The 13,023-nt window shown below is 34.3% G+C and overlaps 1 long non-coding RNA gene across 13 annotated transcripts; it reads right to left on the bottom strand.

Annotated features, from left to right (window-relative positions):
• Window positions 1-8,982: 8,982 nt before the first annotated feature.
• LOC110939694 lies at window positions 8,983-13,023 on the bottom strand. 13 transcript variants are annotated; one of them, XR_004862183.1, is made up of 12 exons: window positions 12,871-13,017; window positions 12,706-12,763; window positions 12,220-12,314; window positions 12,114-12,148; window positions 11,300-11,339; window positions 11,143-11,230; window positions 10,917-11,008; window positions 10,388-10,491; window positions 10,238-10,277; window positions 9,853-10,039; window positions 9,569-9,705; window positions 8,983-9,171 (listed from the first exon to the last, which is right to left on the bottom strand). It is a non-coding gene; the product is annotated as an uncharacterized LOC110939694 (long non-coding RNA). The 13 variants fall into 13 exon arrangements; XR_002592397.2 differs by having other exon boundaries at window positions 9,853-10,031; XR_004862182.1 differs by having other exon boundaries at window positions 10,238-10,491; window positions 12,871-13,023.

The following is a 13,023-nucleotide window of genomic DNA, read 5'->3' as shown; positions in this document are numbered from 1 at the left end:
ATACACACAACTTACATATGATTGTTTTATCATTTTAAGATTTGAATTATATTCTTGCCTTGTACTGTCGACTCCGCCGCAACGCGCGGGTTCCCTCTAGTAATAATAATACACTAAAAACCTTTCCCCTCTTTTACGTTCAACAAAGGGGCCCCACCCCTTGATCATGTTTGAAAATATGAAGATTTGAAGCATGGAATTTGATTGGGTGGTTGTTATAACACCATGCTTATTACCATTTCACCTTTCATTTACCACAACCCTTTTCAAACATAAAAATCCCTTCTCATCTTCATCATTCACGGCAGCCAAGACACCCCCATTAAACCTCCTTTTTCATTCACTAAAATCACAAAAATAAGCATAATTTAACCCTTACAAGATCATATACACATGGAGTAGGCATGGAGGATCACTAGGAGTTTTCTTGGAGCTTAATCATCTTCTTGTTTTCTTATTTAACTTGTGCAATATTGTGAGTCTTCTAATCACCATTTTTATGCTTCTTATCACTAGTAAATCATGGAAGTACAAGTTGATTGTCTTGATTTAAAACTAAACATAACCAAAAACCATAATCTCAAACATAATAAACACTAAATATAATTATATTATGTGTTGATTTATTAGATGAGTGTTAGCTAGTTAGCATAAATATGTTGATTAGTGTAGACTCGTTTATATTATCTTGTGATTATGTTAAAGTAGAGTATTAAATATTATGATCTTGTAAGATCATGGTCAAAAATAATGATCTAAACATTTAGATGTTTAGATCTAAGCAAGATCATCACCTTCATAATCCATGAACTTAAACCATAAACTTGAAAGTAAATTTTAATAAATATAACTTTTACAAGTTATTAAGGACATGATTTGTGATATAAATATTTTTAAAAGTCACATAAGCAAGTTTATATGCATGGATGAACTAGTTAAAAATCATGAGGAAATGTGTTGGTTTAATGACCTTGTAAAAAAATACATAAAGTGTCATTAATTTTTTTTAGAAGCATAGAAGCATGGAAAATATATATAAGTTCATGGGAATGAAGATGTTATGAGTTATTGTATACATGCAAAGTTGGTTATTAAAAACTTATTTTGCAATAGGTGGTGATTTAGTGAATTGATTATTGATTTAAACGCGTTTTTGTAACGTGGAAAACGTCATAGTTTAGGGGAAACTATGGCGAATTTTTCTAAAAATCTAATCGCGATTAAAGAGGGGATTAAAAGGTGATTAACAATGTTAAACGCGATTAGTGGTCATAAACGTCATTTTGGAAACCCTAATGAGAATATTTAAGTCTTAAATATTCAATAAGTTTTACGGACTTAAACTTATTCTTTTACAAAAATAAATGGTTAAAAATGTAATCATATATGTATATATATTTTTGGTAAAAAAAAATTATATATATATTTTTTTTGGAAACTGGTCAAGTGCATGTAATATGTGCTATAGGTGTATGTACTAGATACCTATAGGGTGATCAAAATAAATACACATACATGTCCCTACATGGTCCAAGAAATGCTAGTAAATCGGACAATTAAATAAAATGGCCGAAATGGAAATACATAACACTTGAAGACAACAGATTGGGCGTATCGATATCGTGAACAAGTTACTACAAAGTCGAGTCTAAAATAACATATTTTAGACATTAAAACGAGCACATATCTAAACGATCGATAACAAGAATCTGGAAAGTCGAAAACTATACAAAATTTCCAAGTATTTTTCATAGGAAAAATGAACTTATTTAAAGTTTACTACTTGGTAACATTTTGGTAAAAATTGCAAGATCATGTTAATGGACTCATAAAGTTAGAATTGGGCTTATCAAAGCTAGTAATGAGCTAGGCCCAAATTCCTTAATACATGGGCTATGGCCCAATGACAATATAACATGGGCTCGGCCCAATGACATGGGCTCGACCCAATAACATTAAAAGATGGTTTAGATACGGTAACATAGATGACATGGGCTCGGCCCAATGGCATGAGCAAGGGCTCAATTACACGTGTGCGCGACACGAAGACATATGAAGGGTGAAGCCCGTTCACCTATAATTCAATACGTATAGAATACATGTATGTACATAACAATCGAGCGAGTAAACTATCAACGCTCTAAAATACAAAGTTGTTCCAAAGATGACAAACGAGAACATAATAAAGAATTCAAGATGAACAACTTGTACGAGGTCCGAAAGACCTAGTGTCTAACGAGATTAGTACACATGTAGGTTATTGACACGTACGGACGCTCACTTCGATATCATAGTACACGAAACGCAAACTTGTGAGTTCATGTCCCCCTTTTCTCTTAACTGTTTTCGAATTTATAACTCTTGGGGGTGAAATACATGTTACATATGTTTCAATGGTATGATTTGGCTATGAAATGAACTATTAGATCATGTGAGCATAGGCTGAAACTGAAATGCCAATAACTCTCATAAGAAACATGGACAAAGGTTAGATCTAACGGGTACGGCCGAGCCCCACTCATGGTCCATTTATGACTACTTAGAGTGCTTTTGTGTCCCAGTCGAGGTGATTCGACAACGGTCAAGGGGATTTGACACAGTCGAGGTGATTCGACACAGTCGAGGGGATTCGACACAGTCGAGGGGATTCGACACTAATAATAGCCCACTTAGGTTGGGTACTCCCTATGTTTTCACATATATTAGTGTCCTTGCAAAACATTAATTGATCTATTCATAGACGCTTTACATACTTGTTTTCAAAGGAATCTCTCAAATGTTCACAAGTTTATTGGAACTCATACAAAACGCATGAATTCGCTCAACTTTTGTTGACTTTTTAAAACTACATGTATTTCAGGAAACAAGTCTTGAGCCGGTGATACATGATTGGATGCAATGATTACCTTTCTTACGTCACACGCAACACGCTTCCGCAACTAGCAGGATGTGACAGATTGGTATCAGAGCTCCGATTGTAGTGAACTAGGGACAAACGTTTATAAAGTTTGGTCTACAATCACCAAGGGCTCTCACATGAAAACAAAGTTGATAACATTACAAAGATGATTTCAAAAAGTATGACAAAATGACAAAAGGTTTTCATTGTGTCACTATAACATGAGGATCTATCACGCGGGCTCAGTCATAAGTAACTGATATGGTTCAATACATGTTTAGTCTATAAGGAATAGACTTGAAAACACTAAGGCTTACATGTGAAACATGAGAACAAAAATAACATGAGATTTAGTGATTATATATATAATGTATTTATATATGTGTTGTACGGAATATTTGCCAAGAATGAAAATACCTTCGACTGTGAATTCTATTTTTACACTTGACTCACGTGATGAGAATGATGACCTCGCGTCTATTACGAAGCTTATGGCGGTCGTGGTCCCTAAGCGAGACCCTAAAGCATTGATCCCGTGGAAGATGGTTGTTTTCCCTCAGATGGTATATGTCCGGCTTCGGTAGTGACGACGAGGCGGAGGTGGCGGCCTTGGACAACAACTCTACTAGTGGGACGAGGTCCCTGAGGCTCATACTAATCGTGATTGATGCCACTCTCGTCCAGAAAAGGTAGATGAAGTACTCATCTTAAAGTTGCCCCTCCAGTTGCCATTGTTATGGATTCTCTATATTCCTATTCTGTCTTACGTTGTGCCCTTTCACGAGTAATGACAAGGGGCATTGGCACATGGACCAACACGAAGGTCCCTTCTATGTTGAAGGTATGTAGACAATAGAGTCCTCTCTCTGACTATTCGTCTGCTTTGAACGAGAGACACTGGGGTGACCATGCAAGGCAATTTATTATTACGGGGGCCCACGTAATAACAACTTGTAGTGCATGGGAATCCTGGTGGACTCTGCGGGTCAAACCAAGAGATCACTATCCATTCGAAGTTCTTAAGTTGTTCAAATTTCTATCTAGTAGAACACTAACCGGAATGGTTACTATAACACTCTACGATACAGGAAGACTACACGTATTGTTTGCACTTAACATTCGATCTATACCACGAGTCGTCTGAGACTAGTCATCGAAAGCGAACAAAGCTCGTTAGCCACTCATGGAGGATTTTTCTTCAATATTCTCGAAATTCTTGTACATGGGCTGGTTCTTTGGTGTCTATGACACCTTACCTTATCTTATTATCGGAGATGATTACATTAAACTTTGTCGTTTGATATTTGTCTTATTCCAAGGGATACTATGGCATGAGCCAAGCTACAACCCTTTCATTTTATTATTCGACATCTATGGAAATTATAACAATCTTGTCGAAGCTCATGGAGCTCAAGGAGTATCAACGTATTCGTCACACAGGCTAGTGCGGCGAAGGATTTTTCCTACTTTGGGCGATCAAGATCCATGAAGTATGGGATACACGTTGTAAAAATTGGAGACGACCGTTTGGTTTCTCCTTCTCAACGAATTACTTCTTTTCCCATTTAGGCACATGGTTAATACACTCAAGAGGTACTATGCATTTTGGAATGCATTTATTCATGTATATCATTGTTCAAACATACCAGAGCAACGTTGTCTTGAGGTTTCCATGACCAATCACATTCTTAATTCTTAGGCGCATGATAGGCTATATCTGTCCAAATAAAAGCCTAGACCCAATGATACTATGTATCGGAAACAACGTGGCATCGACAAGAAAATCTACGCCTAGAAGAGGGTCAGTTAATCAGCGCCCTACTATTAAAGTTGAACTAGAGGTCATATGGAACAACATGAGGTTGTCGAGTCGACACTAGTGATGGTACTGATGGTACCAGTAGTTCAAGTGGTTCAAATCCCGATGGGATGAGAATGAGTGGCATTTTGCTCGTCGTAAAGATCCACTTTTCTTTTGTATATCTATCTATCTATCTATTCTAATATAATAAAGTGATTTTAACTTATGTGTCATCTTTACATAAACCCACCCTATTATTTTGACAATTGGCATTCTTCTTCTTTCGTTATTTAAATAAGATTACATCTGACACGTGTCTTTATTATAAGATAAAAAGAAACCTCATTGTTTACACGGTATTCATTCAGATGTTGTTTTACCCATTTTGAAAACCCTAATCTCTTAGCAATTCAATTCTTCCTCTCCTATAATCATCTAACACCTAAAGCATCTAAATCCTAATTCTTCCATACCACTGTGTTCTTTCTCCATTGAAGCATTTATCATAGGAGCATTCTAATTCATACGGCCGAGATTTTCATCAGGATCCCCACGGATCGTTCAAACCCTATTCACTTCTACAGCCGTTTCATACGTTCCTAATCTATCTTCGGTGTTCTCTCCGTAACATGTCGTTCTTCATATCAGTTTTCTTTTTCAATCCGCGTGGAATCAAGAACACGCATAGGCGGCCGCCACCACCAAATCATACGCAGCCACCACCCATCGCCCCCTCCTTTACCAGCTCAAGTACACGCCAACGCCATCACAGGTAAGCTTAATTCCATCAGAAACACTAATCCTCCTCCACTTTGTTAATATAAAAACCCCTTTAGAGTTTCATTTCACAAATTTCCCTCACCCATCTTTTTAATAATCTGTTATTTCGTGCTCTGTGTCTCTTGCGGCAAGTAATTTCTTGAATGCCCAATTTTCTTGGTTCTGTAAGTAATTATTTAAGGTCAAAAAATGTTTTTTATATAGGTTTTTTAAATTCGATTTTCATGCTTCTGTAAGTGATGAGTTTTAGTAAAAGAAATATGATTAATTTAAGATTTTTGTCAATTTACACAAATTTATAAAACAAAGTTAAAACCATAAAATATAACGAATAATGGAATTGACATTTATATTATACTTTATTTTCAACACCCCCCCTCAATTTCATTATTTATACGGATTAAAAAGACGCAACTCTTAACACAAAACTTTATGAAGTTTTCCCAAACCACCTTTGGTAAATAAACCTGCCAACTAATTTTGTGATTTAACACCAACACATTTTATAACTCCTTTAGAAATCAGATCTCTTAAAAAATATAAATCTAACTCAAAATGTTTGGTTCGATCGTGGAAAACTGGATTCGCTGGAATAGAAATTGCAGCAATATTATCACATATCAAACTAATAGGAATTTGCATAAAAATGGCCAACTCGCTTAACAATTTTTTTAACCAAATAACTTCACACGTTGCTGCACACATAGACCTATATTCAGCTTCAGCTGAAGATCTAGACACAGTGGATTGTTTTTTTACTTTTCCAAGAAACCAAATTAGATCCAAGGAAAACACAAAACCCAGTAACAGATTTCCTGGTATTAAGGCATTTAGCTCAATCAGAATCAGCATAAGCAACAATATTTAAAGACTGCCCTTTACTAAACAAAATACCATGTCCAGGAGCAGACTTTAAATACCTTAACCCATTAAACGCAATTTTAACATGACCTACCGTGGGACTGTGCATGGATTGACTTAAGTAATGTACAGCGCATGAAATATCCGGCCTTGTATGGGCAAGATAAATCAACTTTCCTACTAGTTTTTGATAACCAGTTATATCATCCAACGAACCAGAATTACTGTTTAGCAAAGAATTCAAAACATGATTATGATCTATAGGAGCGGTTGAAGGTTTACACCCTAACATACCATACTCCGCTAACAGATCAGTACAATATTTTCTTTGAGACAAAGACCTTTATCAGTTTTAACAACTTCAATACCCAAAAAATATTGCAACTCTCCTAAATCTTTAATCATGAATTTATGTTTCAATCTTTGCTTAACACGTTCAATTTCATCTACGGAATTACCAGTTATAATAATATCATCCACATAAACAAGTAGAATCACAATCATATTATCACAACTCTTAACAAATAAAGACGTGTCACATTTACTTTGCACAAAGTTACATTCAAGCAACACACTAACCAACTTAGCGTTCCACATCCTTGGAGCCTGTTTTAGGCCATACAAGGACTTCCTAAGTTTACACACTTTAGTTTTATCACCTGACCCATAACCCTCTGGTAAATGCATATAAACATCTTCATTCAATTCACCATACAAAAACGCATTATTAACATCTAGTTGGAACATTTTCCAACTATTTTCAACAGCCAACGAAACAACACACCTAATAGTTACTAATTTAACTACAGGTGAAAACGTTTCTTCATAATCCACACCCTCCTTTTGGCTAAACCCTTTAGCCACCAACCTTGCTTTGTACCGTTCTATTTCCCCTGTGGGCTTATATTTTATTTTAAAAATCCATTTACAACTCACCACACTTCTATTATCAGGCCTATCTACAACACCCAAGTTTGGTATCTATGCAATGCTTCTAATTCTTCATTCATTGCACGAACCCAATTAGGATCCTCTTTGGCCTGATTGAAGTGTTTTGGTTCAAAACTTTTATCAAGAACAAAAGTAAAGCATTGATAACTAGTTGACAGGTTTGAAAAATTTACAACTTTCTCAATACCATAGTTAACTTTCTCTTCTACTATAAAATCTTTAAATTTTTTAGGAAACACAGAAAGTCTATCATTTTTTCTAGAAGCAGTTTTACCAACAGACTCAACAGTGTCACCCTCAGGAACTACAGTGTTTTCATTAACAGTAGTCACAGGCTCTGCCCAATCAGGTGTTCTCTGATTGTTATTGGATTGATGAGACTCAAACAATTCAACGGTTTCAGTTTGAACACCTGAATGCTCAGACCTCTGTGTTCCTGTTTCATTCTCACCTGTACCCTTTCCTTCATCATCGGGATCCTCCACTGTAAAAAAAGTGTTTGAGTCTGTATTTTCATGCAAATCGAAAAAATTTAAACTTGTAATATTTTTATCCTTATTAGTATCAACCACTTCTAAAACTTTTTTTTTCTTTAAAAGGGAAAATATTTTCATAAAACTTTACATCTCTTGAGAAGATTATAGCTCTACTGTCAAGACTGTACAGCTTATAACCTTTTTTCTCAAAAGAATAACCAATGAAAACACATTTTTCAGCCCTGTTGTTCAGTTTATTAGATTCATTCAGAACGGTACAAAAACACAGACATGTGACAACCGGTGATTTACGGCTCCTAATTACACGATTAACAAACATTATGACGATAATAAATAGTGATTAAGACGAAGATTGACTTAACTAGTGCTAATACCCGCGAATTTCGCGGTGTTGAGTAATGATATGTTTCTTATTTTTTAGAAAAAAAAATTACGTTTATACTGATCATAAAGAAACTGTACGCATGGACTTATTGTGGAAATCTGAAGTTGAAGATTAAAATACAACGAAGCATACTATAGATCTAACAAAACCGAAAAGATAAGTAAATGAAGAAAATACATTTTTCTTGTTTGAAAAGAATTTTCAACTTGAAAACTACTTGGTAATTTTGACCCAGGTCTAAAAGCTAAAAGCGAATAATGAAAGTATATGAACTCATAACCAAATGTAGATCACACAAGCGAAGTGAATTAAGCAAAGGCGGTAAATAATACAATCAATTCAAAAGATATCTATAGTAATCCCAATCTATTTGTCCAATAGCAATATAATATTGCTGACTCAAGTATTATGTTTAATCTTTGAAAGTTCAAACAGGTTAAAGTTAGATGTATCAATTATAAAACAAAGCAAAAATTTTCAATAACTTAAAAGTCTAAACAGTGTGACTTGACTCAACATAAACAAAGTCGATATTATCTATTTTTCAAATTGACTTTCATTATGCATCAACTAAGAAATAGATTATTAAATCCCCAACTTCACCATATGGCTCAATCTTACCTATTAGTTGATAGTTAAATAAATCAGATCACCATCGGAGACCTTGCCACGACTACATTCTGCCTTCAGAAATAACCAAATAAATAAGATGGTTAAGAAGAAAAATGCAATTTTGTAGTCGTGCATTAACACGTTGGACAAAAGGCATTTCAAAGATAAAACAATAAATTAATATAAGTGTAACATGTAAATACTAAAATAAAATATTTTTATTAAATGTAATCATGTAAACAAAAAAGTTACAATAGTACTTTATTCCATATATTGAAAGGACAAACGTGTAGCTTCCAAATACATTCCAGTAGTCCCGAGGGAGCATATCTAGTTATAACAGTGCTAAATCCCTCCGATTTAACATATTTCTTACACTTGGTGCCTTTTTCACAGCGGGAACATGCAAAAAATAACAACGTTTTGTAAATAAAAAATTGTTGAAGCTTCATACTCAAATATATCATTGGTTTCATTTCCAGAAACTTAGCTAGGTGACGAAATATAAAAAATCAAACTAATTTTACAAAATAAAGATATGTTACCCTTGCTAAATGGTTTACGAAAAGATACTTGTCAGAGGGACATTTGACTCATCTTTTTGCAACCATACTTGACACACAAACTATTGTTAATTAATAACATTAAAAAAAAGAGATGGGATATATATTTTCACATAAATAGAATAGCAACCACAGGGATATATATTTTCACATAAATCAAAACAAATGAATTAAACAGTGTGTAAAGAAGTAAAGGGACAAAACTGAGAGAATTAATACCGGCGGTGATGAACGGCGGTTATGCTAGATACACTTTTGAGCACGTCCATGTTGCTTCTTCTTCTTATCATGCTTGGCTACCTTTGGGATTTGGCCTCCGACCTTACCCGCACACCCCAACAATCCGGCAACTTTACCTGTAAAAAAAAATATTATGGGTACCCGTAATTTCATAAAACAATATCTTACCTCAAAAGTCTTAGATAAATTTTGGATAACTTCATCAGTTTTCATTGATAAGCGCCTAGATATTTAAAAATAGTAAAACACGGTATAGAACTAACCTTTAACATACCCTAAAAAACCTTACGAAACCACAGTCTGTACACTATGATTCATCCCCGCTATGTACCCCAAATCACCTGAGCATGGCCTCCTGTTTATGATCTTTTCTCGCAGCTGCTATTGATTGTTCAGACACGATTAGCAGCCCCAAAACACTCCCACACAGCTGCCAAAGATCCTGCCTTGCTGCAGCACCGTTACTCACAATTCGACACGTAAAAGAAAGATTCAAATTACATCTTTCATTTAAGGACCTTCTCTCAACCAATGTTAACGTGTAAATAATCACCAAGCAATAACCAAATTAAGCTGGTACCAATTCATGGCGCCAACAAATACAAACTAAAAAAAAGATAAAAGAAACATAAAGAAACTAAAACTTACATCTGCAGCCTCATCCCTCAACTCTGATGACTTTCTTCATCTATTCAAGTATAAAGTAAATGTAGATTAAGTCCACGTGCTAAAAGAAGGTGTTACTAAGAAATAACGACACAAACGTTTGGAATGAAAAAATTCATCCTAGAAGCCTACAAAGTTTTCATTTATGGACATGTTTTAAGTTGTGCAAATGAATTTCCATCCTAGTCCGAACCCCTGACAGGTTGTTGGCATACTCCATCTCTTTCTCTTCTTATCTATAGATCATGTAATAACATTAAAGTAATTAGTATCATAATAGTTTTAAATGTCAAAGTTCATATTTGATGGTCAAATTAGAGGGAAAGAAAGAAAATGACAAAAAGCACAACCTAAGTTTTACTAAAAAAGCACAACCATTAAAACTTTATTTTTTAATATGCGTACTGAACTAAAAACACGGCTTTTGGTCATTTTTCCCATTTTTGAGTTCCCTTTTGGAAAAAAACTAATATAAGACTGCATGACCTACGACATTTAACCAAATCCCATCACACAAAATCAAAATCCTTTGAAAGGATACAGAAACTGATGCAAACGTCTTACCACTTGCAATAATACGAAACGATCATATACAAACCTAATGTTTTTAAGTGAACAAAACTAAGGAGATAGAAAATATACCAAGTTAAAGGAAACGTACCATAAGCTTTAGCAAAGAGTAGTCGGCAACGTCTGGCGAAAAGATCATTTGAATCCTTCTTCAAATGTAAGGCGTAAGGTATTCCACGTGTACTGCATTTTTAATAACATAAGCACTAAAACATAAGTATAATAGCACATATAATGAAAAACACTACCTCATATATGTAATTAACATACATGATAAAAAAGGGAAATAAATTACTTTAAAAGGTTTGAAGAATTACCACTTGCTAATACCTTCTAGCCCTTCTTCACACCTTTCATTCAGTTTATCAAACATTTCAACAAAAGGCGGCCCACTATATCCATCACCTATATATGATTCCAATTAGAATAACTTTTTAAATCTTGAAATTTATTACCTAAGTTACTTGTCAATACCTCAGAATAATGCTCCTCAATCTTCATTCCACATCAAGGCCTGTGAATTCACACAAATGCATGTGTGTGTAAGAGTCTTAAGCTCTATAAACAGGGACAATAACGAAAACACGTTACAACCCACCACATATTGCATCAAGATGTGTATCAATTAAATGGTAACATAACCACACGTTTACTAAGTCTTGCATCATGTATTAGGGATGAGTGTGGTACCGGTACCGGAATTCGTCAAAACTGGGTACTGGTACCGAAATATTTGGTACAGTACAGTACAATACTGGTACGGGACCGGTATTTGAAGGTAAATTCGGTATTTTACCAGTACCGATAATGCTAAAAAGTGGGTACCGGTACCAAAATGGTCATCCCTACCATGTATGAAAGCTAGAACATGAAACTATTAAGTGATGAAAAATGAGATTTACAACCTTGTTATCATTTTATCATTCTTCATTATCATGTTTCACTTTTTACACGAAGATAATCCCAAGCCTAAACTTCAATCTAATTTACATTTTTGTTCATAAAGAAAAAAAACCACGGTGTTATTATTTTTTCTTAGTTTAGATCAGTGACATTTCAAAATTAGGTAAAACCGTCTCCACCATCAGACAACACATCTTATAAAGCATGGAAATTCAAATACAACACATGCTTGATATCTTTTACCATGCTGTTAATAAAATCTTCGGCTTCCTAAAAAGATTAAAACCAAATAATTACTTAGCACTTGCTTAAAAGCAAATTTAACACAATCTAAACCAACACCCACCATGATTATTTAAGAAAAAAATAAGATATTGAAAAGTACCTTATGCAACTCCAACCTCTTGCAAATGTTATTCTCTGTAAGTATTAAAGACTATATCAAATACAAAAATTAAAGAAAAAACCATATACGTAATACCTTATCATACCTTAGTGTCATCGTTGGCGGCGGCGTCGTCATCATCATCATCATCATCATCATAAGCTCATCATCATCAATTAAGCACAAAAACTCTCAAGATCCCTAAATAAAACTGAAAATTTAATCATCTTAACAAACATGCAATAGAAACAGATAATAATACTTACATAACAGATCTATAATGACAAAATAATTGATGAAAATAAGATGTGTATAACTAATATATCGAGTATTTGTCATCTATCAATTCAGTTATAAAAAAAGATCGACTCGAAAATATCATCATCATCATAAGCTCAACACCAGACCACCAAATCGGATGAAACCCTAATAGTGATCTGGAAAATAAATCTAAAAACAAAATCATCTCAAACAACATCAATGTTCAAAACCCTAAATACGAAACAATCGGTCAATTATTTTGACGATATAAAGACAAAATCTATTACATGCAGAAAAAGATATGAATATTATCTTAATATCAGAATCCTACCTTGATGGAGACGACATTGATGTGTAAGAGTCGTAAATAGATCGAATAGATAGAAACCCTAGCAAAAAACGATTGAATATCAAAATCAGTTAACAATGAAAACATAGATTTAGAAATTGGAATGATAAAATCATTATGTTTAATCGAAAACATTGATAATCTAACCTTGAATTCGAGCGTTGATATGAAGATCTATGAAGATCCGTAAAGAGCAGAGCGTCGATTACTTGGATCTTGGATTGTTTGATTGGAAAAGAATGATGAAAACCCTAATCGCTGGATTGAAGGATGAAAACCCTAATCGTCGTGTTGTGAGAA

The sequence above is a fragment of the Helianthus annuus genome, chromosome 7, assembly GCF_002127325.2.
Source record: "Helianthus annuus cultivar XRQ/B chromosome 7, HanXRQr2.0-SUNRISE, whole genome shotgun sequence".
Classification (NCBI taxonomy): Eukaryota; Viridiplantae; Streptophyta; class Magnoliopsida; order Asterales; family Asteraceae; genus Helianthus; species Helianthus annuus.
Note: the sequence above shows the minus strand (reverse complement) of the source record. Positions and strands in the feature narration are given on the sequence as shown.